The sequence below is a fragment of the Lutra lutra genome, chromosome 4 (genome assembly GCF_902655055.1).
Source record: "Lutra lutra chromosome 4, mLutLut1.2, whole genome shotgun sequence".
NCBI classification, from domain to species: Eukaryota; Metazoa; Chordata; class Mammalia; order Carnivora; family Mustelidae; genus Lutra; species Lutra lutra.
In genome coordinates this window covers 29,081,248-29,097,884 of record NC_062281.1, presented here as the reverse complement: position 1 = coordinate 29,097,884, position 16,637 = coordinate 29,081,248, and the positions used below count along the sequence as shown (strand labels likewise).

The following is a 16,637-nucleotide window of genomic DNA, read 5'->3' as shown; positions in this document are numbered from 1 at the left end:
GAGATACAAACCTGGAAGAACAGACTACTACCCTGCCTAGGGCCCTGTTCCTAAAGCAGGGCTGTCCCTGTGACAGAAACAGGCCACTGTCCCCTCCCCAGGTCTAGACAGTGGCTCAGAGAAGCAGTCCCTAAAAGAGCTTGAAAATGCACCAAAAAGGAACAGACTTTATTTGCATAGAGTATGGGTAAATTCAAGCCTAAGGGTATGCTGAATTAAAAAATGGAGATGTTGGTGTTAAATAATCAAGAGGATGCTGTAGCTCCACTAGAGCAACAAGCTAAATCTTATGCTAACTCCTCTACCAGAGGGGACCAGGGAAAGAGAAATTGGAACTCTTATACTACCGGTGAGAATATAAAATGATGAAGCTGCTTTGGAAACAGGCTGGCAGCTCCTCAAAAGATTAAACATAGAAATTACCCTAAGACTCAGCGATTCTACTCTGAGTTACATATGAAGAGAAAGGAAAACATGTCCACAGGAAAGTTTCATGTGAATGTTCATAGCGTTACTCATAACAGACAAAAAGTGGCAACAACACAAGGGTTCACCAACTGATGAATGGATAATGAAATGTTGTATATCCAAACAATGGGCTCAATAAGACTGAGAAATGGCATATTGACACATGCTATCACATGTGTGTTTTCAAGAATTTTATAGAGATGGAATCATACAGTAAGTATTTTTTATTTGCTTGGCTTCTTTCTATAAGCATAATGATTTGAAAATGGTCCATTTTGTAGTATGTATCCATAGTTCATCTCATCTTATTGTTGAACTAAATTGCATTTTTCCAGATATATCATTTTTTATCCACTCACTTTTTAAAAAAATTTAAAAATTAAAAAAAAATTTTATAAACATATAATATATTATTAGCCCCAGGGGTACAGGTCTGTGAATTGCCAGGTTTACATACTTCACAGCACTCACCATAGCACATACCCTCCCCAATGTCCATAACCCCACCCTCTCCCGACCACCCTCCCCCCAGCAACCCTCAGTTTGTTTTGTGAGATTAAGAGTCTCTTATGGTTTGTCTCCCTCCTGATCTCATCTTGTTTCATTTATTCTTTTCCTACCCCCCAGACTCCCCGCATTGTATCTCCACTTCCTCATATCAGGGAGATCATATGATAGTTGTCTTTCTCCTATTGACTTATTTCAATAAGCATAATACTGTCTACTTCCATCCACGTCGTCGCAAATGGCAAGATTTCATTTCTTTTGATGGCTGCATAGTATTCCATTGTATATATATACCACATCTTCTTTATCCATTCATCTGTTGATGGACATCTAGGTTCTTTCCATAGTTGGGCTATTCCCACCCACTTTCTGATGGACATTTATATTTGTACACTTTTGAGCTATTCTAAATAAAGTATCTAGGTCATTAGTGTACAAATCTTTGTGCAAATATATAATTTATTTCTCCTGGATAAATACTTGGGATGGAAATGATTAGATCATATGGTAACTGTATGATAAAATTTAAAGAAATTACATTTTTTTCTAAAGTGATTGTACTATTTTATAAGTCTACTAGCAGTGTTATCAGAGTGACAGTTGCCCCATATCATCACCAACATGTGATGTGGTCAGTCTTGTAATTTTTAACAGTCTAATAGGCGAATGGTCATAACACATTGTAGTTCTAACTTATATTTCCCTAATCATGTTGAGCACCTTTCCATATGCTTGCTATCTCTATATCCTTGGGGAAGTGTCCAAATCATTTTCTGTGTGTGTGTGTGTGTGTGCGTGTGCACATGCGTTTTTTTTCTTAATATTGAGTTTTGAAATACAAGGCCTTTATTAGATATATGGTTTGAAAATATTTTCTCCCATTTTGTGATTGATCTTTTCTCTTGATAGTCCTTCTAAAAAAACAGAGTTTAGATATTGATGAAATCCAAGTAGCTAATTTATCTTTTATGAATTTCTTATTGAAAAACTGCATAACTCAAGGACACAAAGATTTCTCCTATGCTTTCTTCTAGAAGTTTTATAGTTTAGGCTTTACACTTAGTCACTAACCACCATATCCTATTCTTACACTATCTTCAAGCATTTTTTAAGTATTTATTATTGGAGTGCCTGCGTGGCTCAGTCAGTTAAGCATCCAACTCATGGTTCTGACTCAGGTCATGATCTCAGGGTTGTGAGATCAAGCCCTATTTCCGGCTCTACACTCAGTGTGGAGTCTGCTTGAGAATCTTTCTCTTTCCCTCTCCCTCTCCCTCCCACTCTCTCTCAGTCTCTCTCTTACTAAAATACAATCTTAAAAATCATTATTATTATGGTTTTATTTAAATTCACCCAAATTAGCCAACCACAGAAATACAAAATTGCTTTGATATTTCTCAGTTGCAGAATGTATCTTTTTCCCGTGAAAAAATTAATTTTCAAATGATGGGCCTCTCTCATTTCCATGACAACAGATCTTTTTTTCATTGAAGGGTAGAAATAAACAAACCAAGTTCTTGATCTCAAGTTACTCATCCTCATTCTTTCTTCATTATATTTTGTACAAATTAACTTACAGAAGTACAATAATCATGTTTGTAAAATTGTCATTTATGCTGACCCTGATTTTAATCATGTTGCTCTTTAATCCAATAGGATGATAAAAATTGTAAGTCTTATGACAATGAGAATTTTATGAACTGTTACTAATTATTTGAGTCAGAAGTGTATGATGTGGGGTGCCTGGGTGGCTCAGTGGGTTAAGCCTCTGCCTTCCGCTCAGGTCATGATCTCAGGGTCCTGGGATCGAGCCCTGCATCTGGCTCTCTGCTCAGCAGGAAGTGTGCTTCCTCCTCTATCTCTGCCTGCCTCTCTGCTTACTTGTGATCTCTATCCATCAAATAAATAAAATCTTTTAAAAAAGTGTATGATGCACTAAAATTTCAGTGAAATATAACTTAGACCCTATTACTTAGCATTTGTATAGTGTAGTGTGATTGTGTCCTTTACTGCATTCAGAAGCTGCACATCACCTGGGCATTACTGTCTCAGTGGCATCTGTTGAGGCTTTGTAGAATAATGTAGTGGACACTTCAGGCCAGAAGAACTGGGGAGGGAATGTCCTGGCCCATTTCCTAGCTCTTGGAAGGAGGCAAATATTTTAGTGTCTCTTAGCTTAGTGTTATGACTGTTGACTAGGGATATTATCTTTTCTATTTTTTCTTTTTCTTTTTTTTAAAAGATTTTATTTATTTATTTGACAGACAGAGATCACAAGTAGGCAGAGAGGCAGGCAGAGAGAGAGGAAGGGAAGCAGGCTCCCTGCTGAGCAGAGAGCCTGATGCAGGACTCGATCCCAGGACCCTGAGATCATGACCTGAGCTGAAGGCAGCGGCTTAACCCACTGAGCCACCCAGGCGCCCCATCTTTTCTATTTTTTCACTAGGGTCAAGATTAGGAGATGACATTACAGACATGAAAACTATATAGAGTCATTATTTAAGGTATTAGGACCAGTCCTCTTTATTGTTTTTATAACTGATCATGAAACTGATAGATTTATAATTTAACCAATAAGGATGATGGGAGGATTTTTATATATCATTGAACTGCAAATTATTAAGAAAATAATACCAATTTTCACTCTTCCAAGGTCTACTGTCTGGAGTGTTTTGTATATGCTCTCATATATAAGAAAAACCTTTTGAAAAAATATTAACTCTTTTTGGAAGTTTGGGACAGGTGCTGTAATGTATTCAGTATGTGCACATGGCACGGGATCATACCTTCTGAGTTCAAATCCTGGATCTGCCATGTCTAACTGCCCTGACTTTTTCCAAGTAACTGACCTTCCTGTGCCTCAGATTCTTCATCTATGAGCTTGTGATAGTTATAACTTGTAAAATTTTAATGAAAATCAAGTAAATTAACACGTGAAAAATGTTAGGACAGGGCTTGGCATGAAGTAATCACCCATGTTATCCATTTACTATTCATTAATAAATTGATAATACCTACTTATAATTAACTAATACACTATGTTATAGAGAGGTGAAGAGACTTGTTACCTTGGTAGTACTTGTTTAAACCCAAACTCACAGATGCCAAACATGCATTATTTCTATTATCTCATAAGATAATTCATCATTGTTATCTAAATCTAGATAAGATTTAGGCCATGTAATTCAAAGATGGAATCCAACTATAACTTATTTTATGTAGTCTATATGCAAAGCACACGTTTGCTGCATACTTTGACTAAATTAAAGTATATGAGAAATCCAGAAAATTTGGCTACTGGGATTCCTGAACCCATGGTGGTGATGATTTTTCCAGATTTGGCATCTTAGTACTTTTTTCCTTTATGAAAGGCCATGTAGCCAAGGAAATTATTTTCCTTTGTCCATCACAGGTTTGACTGGAGTAGAGGATTTCACAGTCCAAGAACTATCTTTGAAGGTAGTGTGAATAGAAAATTATGATTGCTACCTGAATGTTAAAAGAATGTAGGAGTGGAAAGAAAACAATTAATAGCAAAGATATTATCTATAATAATATACATCATAGTCTTAGAAGGATAAGGATTTGGTGGGGAAAATGAGTCAGAAATCTCAAAGTAAATTCAGTTATAAAGGATAAAGGTAGGACTTCCAGAAGAAGTAAACTGAATATTTTCAGGTTTGTTTCCAGGCAACATGGATAATGTGTAATGTAAGCACAGCTTTATCAGATCTGATGAAAATATTCAATTCCTTGTTTTTTCTTTCCTTTTTCTATGAACAAGATCTATACATAGATAAATGTCTCTTTACTTCTGTTTTTTTTTGATGCTTTTTTTTATTAGTTTTTTTATTTTTTCAGCATAACAATATTCATTATTTTTGCACCACACCCAGTGCTCCATGCAATCCGTGCCCTCTACAATACCCACCACCTGGTGCCCCCAACCTCCCACCCTTTACTTCTGTTTTTATCTCTATATTCAATTATTTGCCACTCTTTCCATGAACAAGACCTTGGACCTGTGTCTTCTCCAATATGGCGTCTCAAATGATATTCTCTGCAGGAGGATAGGTCAGTATTTAGTTACTCAAAGTGAGCCCGAGTGATGGAGGGTATATCAGTCCTTCGAAGGGTGGGTTACAGATGTCAAAAGAGACTGGATTTTGCATATTTTAAGTGGCTTCAATGCAGCAATTGTTCCTCATGGACACACTGAAGTTCTAGTAAATATGGTTTGGATGTGGCATTTAGATTGCTTGCATATTTAGGAGCTCTCAAACCAAATCAGCATCAGGTGCCCATTTGACTTCAGAAATTTCATCTTCAATGATGTTCTTTATGAAAGGTTGACACTTCATATATAACTGGACAATTGCACCATCAGATTTAATGCTCATTCAAATATTTGACTTGTTAAACATGATGGTGTCTTTGAAGTAACACTGAATAATCTTATGCTGAAACTTGGCTTGTGATGGTCCAATTTCTCTAGTTATTGGTAATAATCCACTCTCTGAACCACAAGACACTGGGCCATGAGTAGGAGATACTAAAACTGATGGAACCCTAAGCCCTCTGTTGAAATGGTAACTAAGGGGCGTGAACGTCATGGATGTAATGAGCCATAGTCACTTCATAGTGCAGGTGCATGTGTTTAATAAAATTTAGAACTTTGGCAAGGTCTGATTATTCAGCTTTGCCATCACATTAGATGTTTTCCTAAACATTTTCAGATTATTTTCCCTAGATATTTCTGTTTGGCTCAGAATTTTTGCCATTTTCCAATTTCTTAGAGTTTGCTATCATTAGCAGATTGCTATAATTCTTTCTAAACTTTGCTCTGTAGGGACATAAGCACATGTGCTTGTGAACACATGCACATGTGTAATTTTTCTTTTCATATAAGTGGGCTCATGCTTTACACATTGTTCTGCTATTTTCTTTTCTTACTAACATATTTGACCTCTTTCCATTTCAAAGTGTGTGCATATATAAGATTCTCTGATAGATGCATAGTATCATACTATAGGGATAGTGCATAATACTGCACTAGATCATTGTACATGCTCTTAAAATTAAAAATCCTTTTACTGCAATTTATTTATTTATTTATTTATTTATTTTTTTAAAGATTTTATTTATTTACTTGACAGAGAGAAATCACAAGTAAGCAGAGAGGCAGGCAGAGAGAGAGGAGGAAGCAGGCTCCCTGCTGAGCAGAAAGCCCGATGCGGGGCTCGAACCCAGGACTTGGGATCATGACCTGAGCCGAAGGCAGCGGCTTAACCCACTGAGCCACCCAGGCGCCCCTATTTTTTTTATTTTTTAAAGATTTTATTTATTTGACAGACAGAGATCCCAAGTAGGCAGAGAGGCAGTAGAGAGGAAGAAGCAGGCTCCCTGCTGAGCAGAGAGCCTGATGCGGGGCTCAATCCCAGGACCCTGGGATCATGACCTGAGCTGAAGGCAGAGGCTTTAACCCACTGAGCCACCCAGGTGCCCCCTTTTACTGCAATTTAGAAAAACACATTTTGATCTGGCTTATGCTAAAATAGCAATATGTTAAAAGAAAACATTGGTGTCCCATGTAATCAAGAACGGGAGAAGAGAGCTGTGGTCTCAAGAGTAACCTGGATTCAAGGACTTGAGTAATATCACACTCATGGCTTGTATTCATGCACCTTTAGAATTTTTCCTCCTGCAGAATGGCTCACCTTGACTATATAGTACATAGGGCATAAAGTATGTAAAATAATAGATCTCAAACATACGTTATAATTCAGCTGCACAGAAATTGGCTTTTTAGTGTATGGTTCCAATTCTAAATTCACAAAAAAAGCTCTGGTTTTGAGCCATATAGGTCCATCTCTGCTCCAGCCAAATTTGGTGAAGAAAGGTAGCATCATTGTGCAAAATGGCTGCTAGAATTCTCTTGCTATTTATAGATATATAAGAGCAAAGAATAGTTCCTAGGAAATAAAAGATGGACAAACAACTCTGTGAGAGATTAATGTAAACTTTTTTCAATTAACAACTGTTTGGCATTTAGGCCCAAATATTTTCTTATTACAGTGATTCTCCCTTATCTACAAGGTGTTCTAAGATCCCCAGTAGATGCCTGAAATCATGGATAGTACTAAACCCTACATATAATATACTATATTTTTTCTTATACATACATACCTATGATAAAGTTTAATGTATAAGCATGATAAGAGATTAATAATAATAACCAATATAGTGAGAACAATTACAGTAGACCAATTATAACAATGTACCGTGGTAGAACTTACATGAATGTGGTCTCTTTCTCTCAGAATAACTCATTGCAGTGTATTCAACTTTCTTCTTGTGATGATATGAGAAGAAAAATTGCCTACTGGATGAGCTGATGTGATGTGAATGACATCGTATTAGGCTACTACTGGCCTTCTGACTCTACCTCAGAGGAGAATCATCTGCTTCTGGACCATGGTTGACCATAGGTAATTGAAACCATGGGTAAGGAGGTCTTACTATATAAATAATGCTACTATAAATATTTTTAAAAAAATAACTCTGTACATTTATATAAATCAGTATTTAGAACAATTTTCAAAAATTGAAATAATAAGACAATGGAATGTATATTTTACAGAGACAAAATTTAAACCAATTTATATTCCATCCTATAGTGAGTATGAATGTAGCTGTTCCTCTGTAAATTCATCAATATTGAGTATTATCAGTTTTTTAAGTCTTTGCCTATATAAATGGTAGACATATCTTAGAAGAGGTAAACTAAACATTGTTTTAATAAAAATTTATTAGCTTTTACACATTATCAAGTTTGTGTATTGCAGGGCTGAACTCGGGTTTTTCCATATCAAAGTATTTAAAGGCAACCCCTCCAGCTACCCAGATGTCCTGGTATCAGATTCTAGTAGAATCTGCCTACCCTTCCTAAGACCGAATTTCCAAGATTGTAAATCCTAGTTTAAAAGCTTACACAATAACATACAATCAGTCCTTCTTTTTCTAGTTCTCCTGCCCCCAAATTTTATTTACTGTCTTATATTTGTTGGATATCTATTTTTCTCATTAAATTGTTTGTTCCTTTTAAAACACTGTATTTCATCATTATAATTTTCATAAACCCAGTGTCTAGCCCATTATCAGTATATATTTGTTTGTCAACTGATTGTTTATAGTCCTCAGGCTAATGGACTCCCAAGAGATCTGGGTCTATAGCCTAGCCACCCTGCCTAGCTCTATGGCAGGACCATAGATTTCCTATGTACATAATCAGAGAGTTCAAATAGGTAATTACTAAAGCTTTTTATTTCTTATTTTTTAAGCTGAGATCTATGATAATACTTTGCTTTTCAAATTACAGATGAAAAATTTCTGTATATATTACAAAATAGCAGGATGTAATAATATGTTGTCTAATTGTAAATTTCCATCTAAACAGATCTACAGAATTTAATTTGGATGTGGCATTACTTACAAAATGGAATATTTTACTTAGTTGTCACCTCTCTGCAGTGTGTTAGCCCCATCTAGTGAATGATTAATGAATTCTCAAAAGCTAGTAGCATAGGAACATTTTTAAAGTTACTGCTGAATCATATGTCATCTTGTTTTCAGTCTTTGAGCCTATGCTATTTCAGATCTAGCCAAGATTGAAATGGAATTTATTGTGAGATTAGTTTGGGAAATGTTTAAATGCCTTTGTAGAACAGATTCATTTTAAGAGTGGAGCAAGATGAAGAGGTATAGTCTATTTCCTAAATCCCACCTTCTCAGTTTTTATTTTTACCAAATATATAAATGCATATAGTTTAAATAGCCATACTTTCCCCCTATTTTCTTCCCCTAACAGCAAGTACACTTACATATTTTACCTGATTATTTTAATATTTACCTTTGTGTATTCTTTTTTTTTCTAAGTATGTCATTTATTTATTGGTAAGAGCAAGGGAAAGAGCACACATGATAGAGTGCAAGGGGTGGGGCAAGGAGAAGCAGGCTCTTTCCTCTGAGGACAGGAGCCTGCCATGGGGTTGATCCCAGAACCCTGAGATCATGTCCTGAGCCACCAACGTGCCCCTATCTCTTTCTTTTTTGAGGAGGTAGCATATATGTTGAGGCAGATAATATAATTGAGACATATAAACTTGGATAACTTTCCGTTGCTGCTCACTTTTCCCAGGAGTTGTCTCACTTTATTATTTGCTTGGTTTTCTATATATTTGTCACTCATTTAGCCTCAAATTCCTTGCCCATTGAAAATCAAGGCTATGGACACATCAGGTACTCTGTTTATTCCATCTTCCTGTAAAAGTCTTTCCCAGAGCCTTCTGACCCACTCCAACCTGATCTGGTTTTTCCTCTTTGCCTGGGATAGGGCTGTTATCCTGGATCCACTTTCATCATTATCCTGAAAAGTCCTCTCTTCTTTTCCCCCACGTTGGATCTCGTTACCTCATGTTTCTTCTCTGCGGCTTACTAATATTTTGATGAGATATGTCCACGGAAACCTCCAGAGAAAGAGCGCATGGGAAACAGAGGTCTGAGATTCTGTGTGGTGCGTATAAAGAATTGTCGTCTTTCAGCATAAATTCCAAACTTCTTTTAGGGTGCCTGCAGACCGCGCCGCTAAAAACTACATTTCCCAGCCTTCCTCACAGCGGGGTTTCCTAGAAGGGCGGTGGTTTGTGCCAAGGAGATACATTCTCGCAAGTTTCGAAGGTGTAGGTGAGGAACACGCCAAGCATTGCTGGAAAGCCCTGCCGTGCACCAGAACGGCAATCCCCTTTTATCCGTGATTTCGCTTTCCTGGGTTTCAGTTACCTGCCATCAACCTGGGTCCGCAAGTAGATGAGCCCCCTTCTAACGAATCATCAGAAGGTCAGTTGTAGCCTAATTTTACGTCACAATGCCTGCGTCATTACCCTCACTTCTACATCACGATGCCTGCGTCATTACCCTCACTTCATCGCCTCGCGTAGGCCGTTTTACGATCTCACGTCATCACCGGAAACGTGAGTACAATACAATAACGTTCCGAGAGAGAGACAGAGAGAGAGAGAGACCATATTTACATAACTTTTATGACAGTGTATTGTTAGAATTGTTCTATTTTATTCTTAGTTACTGTTAGTCTAGGACTGTGCCCAATTTATAAATGAAATTTTATCTTAAGTATGTACGTGTAGGAAAAAATGCACTATACACAGGGGTGGGTAGTATCTGTGGTCTTGGAACATATCGCCCACAGATGAGGGGGGACGACTGTATCTTTTGCTCATAGAAGCTGAGTGTGATGGCTTTGGGGTACTAGAAGAGGAGGCAGTATCCCTTTGGTAGTGTGGTTTGGCAGCAAAGCTCTCCGTCAATTCTGAAAGCTAAACCTAAAGTCGGTTTTCTGTCAGCTAGTACCCTGCAATATTGCTTAAAACTGGATACTTTTTCCTGCACTAGACCTTGCATGATAAATATTTTATGTGCTAGCTTGGTTAGATAACAGAATTCTCACTTTGAAATAATCTTTACTTCAATTTCTAGTGTCTGTCATGAAATTTAAAGCCATCTTTAGTCCCTGGTCCAATGTATGTGACTTTTTCTCCTCCTTTGAAAACTAAGGGGAAACATTCTTTTGTTTCCTGTGTTCTGAAAATTCAACATGTGCTGTAGTTTGTCTGTTTCCATCCGTCATGCTGTGCTCTTAGTGGGTCCTTTCAATGTAGAAACTCATGTCCTTATTTGCTGGAAAAATCTCTTAATGGCTTTGATGGTTATTTCCTTTCTACAGTTTCCTTTGTTCCTTTATTTTGGAACTGCTGTTTCTTGGTTATTGGACTTTTGTGGACTGGTTCTGTAGTTTTATCTTTTCTCTCTTATTTTCTGTCTTTTAAACTCCCTTTTTAATAGGAGCTACACTAAATTTTATCTTTTAACTTATGTAGTAAGCTTTAAAAGAATTTTGCTATGTATTTCAATTTCAAGAGCACTCCTAAAGATAAAAATAGAATGACCCTACAATCCAGCAATTGCACTGCTAGGTATTTACCCAGAAGGTACAAAAATATTGATTCAAAGGGATACATGCACCTGATGTTTATAGCAGCATTATCAACAATAGCCAAATTATGGAAAGAGCCCAAATGTCCATCGACTGTTGAATGTATAAAGAAGTTATGGGTGTATGTGTATATGTGTGTGTGTGTGTGTGTGTATGTATATATGAAATGAAATGATATATACATATTTGAAATCTTGCTATTTGCAATGATGTGTATGGAGCTAGAGCGTATTATGCTAAGTGAAATAAGTCAGAGAAAGACAAATGCCATATGATTTCACTCATATGTGGAATTTTAAGAAATAAGATAGATGAACATATGGGGGAAAAAGAGAGGCAAACCATAAAATAGACTCAACTCTAGAGAACAGACTAGGGGGCTGTGGAGGAGAGGTGGGTAGAGGGATGGCTTAAATGGGTGATGGGTGTTAAGGATGGCTTGTACTGTGATGAGCACTGGGTGTTATATGTAAGTGATGAATCACTAAATTCTACTCCTGAAACTAATATTACATTGTATGTTAACTGAAATTTAAATAAAATCTTGAAACAAAAAAGAGCACTCCTTTTGAGTGATCTGAATGTTCCATTTTGATAGTATACTGTTCTAATTTTATTGTTATATGTCTAGTATTATATTTTTCTTTTTTTAAAAAAATGCATACTATCATATATATTTTTCTTTTAAAAATATATATGCATACTATCATAGTTTATTTCCTTTACATTGCTTGTTTTTCGTTTTGTTTTTTTGTTTTTTACTGCCATCTGATTTGGCCTTGATCTTTTAGTAGAAGCTTTCTTGAAGCTGATAATCTTTATTTGCTGGTCATAAATAACAGTGAGGAACTTAAAGGAACTTAAAAGAATATGATTAGGTTTGTCCACTGTGAGCTTTACCATAGGATGCCCTGATAGAAGCTACTTATTTCCCTTTTGGGATACTGGAGAAATAAGTGGATCAGAGTCCCAGTTTCTTATCTTGTACGCATTCTGAAGTACAGGGGGTCGAGAATAGGGTGCCTACCCTGCAAGATGGCATGCATTCTCTAATACACAGGAACTCTCTTTTACTATTGCAAAGAGTAAAACTAGTTTTTGTCAATGAAAGGGAGGAGACCAGAATATTTGACATTTTTTTTTTAAAGATTTTATTTATTTGACAGAGAGAAAGAGACAGCCAGAGAGGGAACACAAGCACAGGGGTGGGAGAGGGAGAAGCAGGCTTGTCCCAGACAGGGAGCCCAACGTGGAGCTCGATCCCAGGACCTTGGGATGATATGACCAGAGCCAAAGGCAGACGCTTAAGGACTGAGCCACTGAGGCACCCCAGATTTGACAGTTTCTTAAGTAGACTTTGAGTTAACTCTCCTTTTTCTTTTTTTTTTTTTTTTTTTGAGGGGGCGGGTGGGGGCAGAGGGAGAGGGAGAGAGAGAGAAAATCTTAAGCAGGCTCCATGTCCAGTGCAGAGCCCAACACAGGGTTCAGTCTCACAACCTTGAGATCATGACCCGAGCCAAAACCAAGAGTTGGATGCTTAACTGATAGAGCCAGCCAAGCGCCCTTGAGTTAATTCTCTTTATTAATCTCTTCGTTTCACCCCAGTTTCCAGAGGCCTGGAGGCTCCCAGTTGCAGAGCACTTTGGTGATTCTGCATAGTAAATTGGCTTGCTTCTTGGAGCTCCTCGTTGCCGTTTTAAGATTTTAGTTTCTCAAATGCATCTACTTTTCCACTTCCAGAAGTTTGTTGCTGTTTTGACCCTTCTCTTGTTCTCTCCTACCTGTGGATTTGTTTTTTAAAATAATTTCCTTTTTTAGGAATTTGGGAAAGAGGAAAAATGTCCTCAATACTCTGTGATCGATTTGCTTTTATTTATTTTGATATGACTCTTTAGATAATACATCATTTCATAGGTGAATGTAAACGAATATATATATGTGTGTCCGCATGTGCATGCATATATATATATTACATATGGGTGTATATTTAGGTTGTCAATTTTGATTTTGATGTCAGTAAACACAGAAAAAGGAGGTAGTTTGGAGAGAAGAGAAGTGTTTGTAATGCTGAGTAGTGATAACGAAGTGAAAATTAGGGAACAAAAAGAAATTTACCTACTCCCTATTTTAGCTACTGTCTTTTAGGGTTTTAGGCACTTTTGGAAGACATTTGTTGTTGTTGTTGTTTTTAATTGTCACAGTGGTGGACTTTGGTCAATTACTCTCTTAAAGTATTAAGTACCGGACCTATAAACATTTACTGGAATAATTTACCACATAATAGTCATTTTGAAATTTAATGTAGCTTCTTAGAAATGCAGCTAGACAACAGTATGAGTCTACTGCAAAGAAACTGTATTTAGGCAGGTAAAGTGGGGAAATGGTAATTATCCATTTAAGACTGGTAATAAAAGTATTTTATTTATATATTTTTAATTATTTTATTTATTTATTTGACCAAGAGAGACACAGCGAGAGAGGGAACACAAGCAGGGGGAGAGGGAGAGGGAGAAGCAGGCTTCCTGCTGAGCAGGGAGCCAAAGGTGGGCTTTACTGAGCCACCTAGACGCCCCAATAAAAGTATTTTCATATTAAACATGTAGATAAGAGTCTTACAGATCTAGGAAAAAAGTAGAATTAGGTAAGACAAGTAATGTAGCTATAGTGGGGGAAAATACTACATTTTTTTCATCCCTTTGTGTATTTAACAAGTATACACAGACACACTAACCATGAGAGATGTAGCAGTGAACTACACGCTCAACTTACTTTCTCGAGGGTCACAACACAACACATAAGCAAAGACTTATACAGGAAATACAGAAGTGAAGAAGGTGCATCAGGGGTGGCCAGGCAAGACCTCTCTGAGTCGGTGACTGTTTTTACTCAGAAATCTAAAAGGGATGTGAGAGAGAGCCCTGTGAATTTGTGTTTGGGGGATTCTGAGAAAAAGACACTTTTGTTTGTAAACCAACTGAAACTAGCTTTAGCCAAACAGAACAAACAACAAAGAAACAAAGAAACAAACAAACAACCTCAATCCTATCCAAAACTAGGAACTCTAAAGATTAAGGGTGACAAAGAAAAAGTTGATTGATGTCATTAGACCTCTCTGCCACCCCTCGAGTTTGCTGTGTTCTCTCTATGCTATTTTCCTTTTTGGGCAGGCCATCTCCGTGTGGCAATAGGATGGTCCCTGGCAGATCAGTATGTACATTGTTCTCACTAGTTGTAGTGATACTAGAGAAAATAACATAACCCTCCTTGGACTTGATTTTATGCCAATACCCCAAAAGGATTCTGCTTGGTCTTGCTTGGGTGCCGTGCCAATCTCTGGACCAGTCATGTTGTCACATGGTAATGGACTCTGATTTGTCAGCTTGGGTCACACAGGCATTCCTATAATGAAGGAAGCTGGGGGCTCATATGATTGACAGCTAAAATTGGTTAGAATTGGTAGAGGAGCAATTCTTAAAAGCTCCCCAAATTAAGACATGCAAAGAAGGCTTTTAAAAATCCTACAGATAGGGCGCCTGGGTGGCTCAGTGGGTTAAGGTCTCTGCCTTCGGCTCAGGTCATGATCCCGGCATCCTGGGATCGAGCCCCAAATCGGGCTCTCTGCTCTGCGGAGAGCCTGCTTCCTCCTCTCTCTGCCTGCCTCCCTGCCTGCTTGTGATCTCTCTCTCTGTCAAACGAATAAATAAAATCTTAAAAAAAAAAAAATCCTACAGATAATCACATTTAAATATGGAAACTTTGAAAGGGAATTATTGGTGGGATAACATTTGTTTTTATCTTATACATGCTTTTTAAAAATGTGTCTTCTAGCAGAGTAATTAAAATAGGACTGAGTGTATTACCTTCTTAGGAAATAACTTCAGTCTAAGGGGCTATGCTAGGAAAGGATTATCCTCAGAAAAATAATATAATGGAAGATTACTAGGATCTGGTTCTGGTCTTAATTTGAAGGGAATTAGGCAAAGAGATGATTATAAGACTTTTACCATGTGAAGATTACCTTACTTCTTTAAGATTTGTGACAGAGGCCCTAGGAAGGAATTGAAAATGCACTTGGCTAGAACATTGATTGTCTCAATCAGGATAGATTATGCTGCAATAAGGAAAAAAAGCCCAATTATGATTGGCTGAGACTAGGAATATTTCTTTCTTTCTCAAGCTCCATGTTCATCATAGGTCAGCAGGTGGGCCCTGCTCCTGGTGGTCACCCAGAGACTTAGGCAGACAGAGCAGCTACCATCTTGAATTTTTCCATTCACTGTGGCAGAAATTAAGATAGCTGTAAATTGTTTCACAGACATAATTATATGCTCCAACCTGAGAGGCACAGATGTCATTTTTGCTCACAACTCAATGACCATACATAGTTATATGATCTCATCCTTCCCCAAAGGGACTAAGAGGTGCAATCCTTCTATGCTGGAAGAAGACCAGGAAGATTTTGGTAGACATCATGAATGACTAACACACGTATTTCTGGTTCTTATTCATTGGAAACCATGTCAGAGGATTAGATAATTTCAGCAGAAAGAAAGAAAAGAAAGAAGAGGAAAACTTGGCATCTAGTATAGTCACTGGACTAGAACAAAAATTTGTGAAAAAGCCTAAAGGCATCATAGCAAATAAGGTACATGAATGTCTGTGTTAATACTTTCAAGAAAAATTATAAAAATGTTTTAGAAATTATTCAGATTGGATATTAGAAGTTACTTGTACTCAGATAAATTTATAAATGTAAAATTTGGAGAAAATTTAACTATACAAATAATTTATGATAAATAGTTCCTGAATTCTGGACTGAATCTATTGTCTAGATATCAAAAAATATATAAGATACAATTTAGAATAAAATACTTAGAATATTCTTAAACTGAATACATGTTAATTAAATGGCAATCAATTTTTTTAACTTTCATTTGCTTATAAATTAAAATGGATGAATTGAAACAGTGTCATTTATAAGAGACTTCTGCTGGTTTCTCTGTGGCATCTTCGATTTTCTATTAACGTGCTGTTCTTATCACTTCAGATCACTATTGCCACTGACTTCAGTAGGATTACAAACAACTGAGTGGCAGGCAATTTGCTCTATGGTATGTGGCTTTGTGGTAATTTGGGAGAGAGCATATCTCTGTGAACACCTTATATTTGCTGAGCACAACAGATCCAGGGCGCTTCTTGAGCCCACCTTTGCAAAACTCCATTGGTTAATATGCTGGGAGCTTACCACAAGCATGAAATACAGAAAGAGTGGACAAGGATAGATTATCAGGGGGATCCAGCATTAGATCTGGGTGCTTGAGGCTTCACAATTATGGTTTTATTGTCTGTATGATCATTTAAGTAATTTGGTATAAACTATGTGTTGTAGGTATGTATTATAACTAAAATCCTCAATTGGAAGAATAATTAATTAACATTTGAAGCATCCTAAACAAAATTAATCTTCTGATGTTCATGACTTGAGACTTCTAAAACACAGGCTGCTCCGTCTTAGTATCTTTTGCTGATATTCCTCTTCCTGGCCTAAAAACTTTTAGAATGCTCCAGGACTCAGTACTTGAGGTAATCTCAT

The 16,637-nt window shown here is 37.1% G+C and overlaps 1 long non-coding RNA gene across 1 annotated transcript; it reads right to left on the bottom strand.

Moving 5' to 3' along the window:
• Positions 1-6,725: 6,725 nt before the first annotated feature.
• Positions 6,726-9,853, bottom strand: LOC125098882 (uncharacterized). Its single transcript, XR_007126971.1, has 2 exons — positions 9,814-9,853; positions 6,726-6,947 (listed from the first exon to the last, which is right to left on the bottom strand). It is a non-coding gene; the product is annotated as an uncharacterized LOC125098882 (long non-coding RNA).
• Between the last annotated feature and the right edge of the window lie 6,784 nt (positions 9,854-16,637).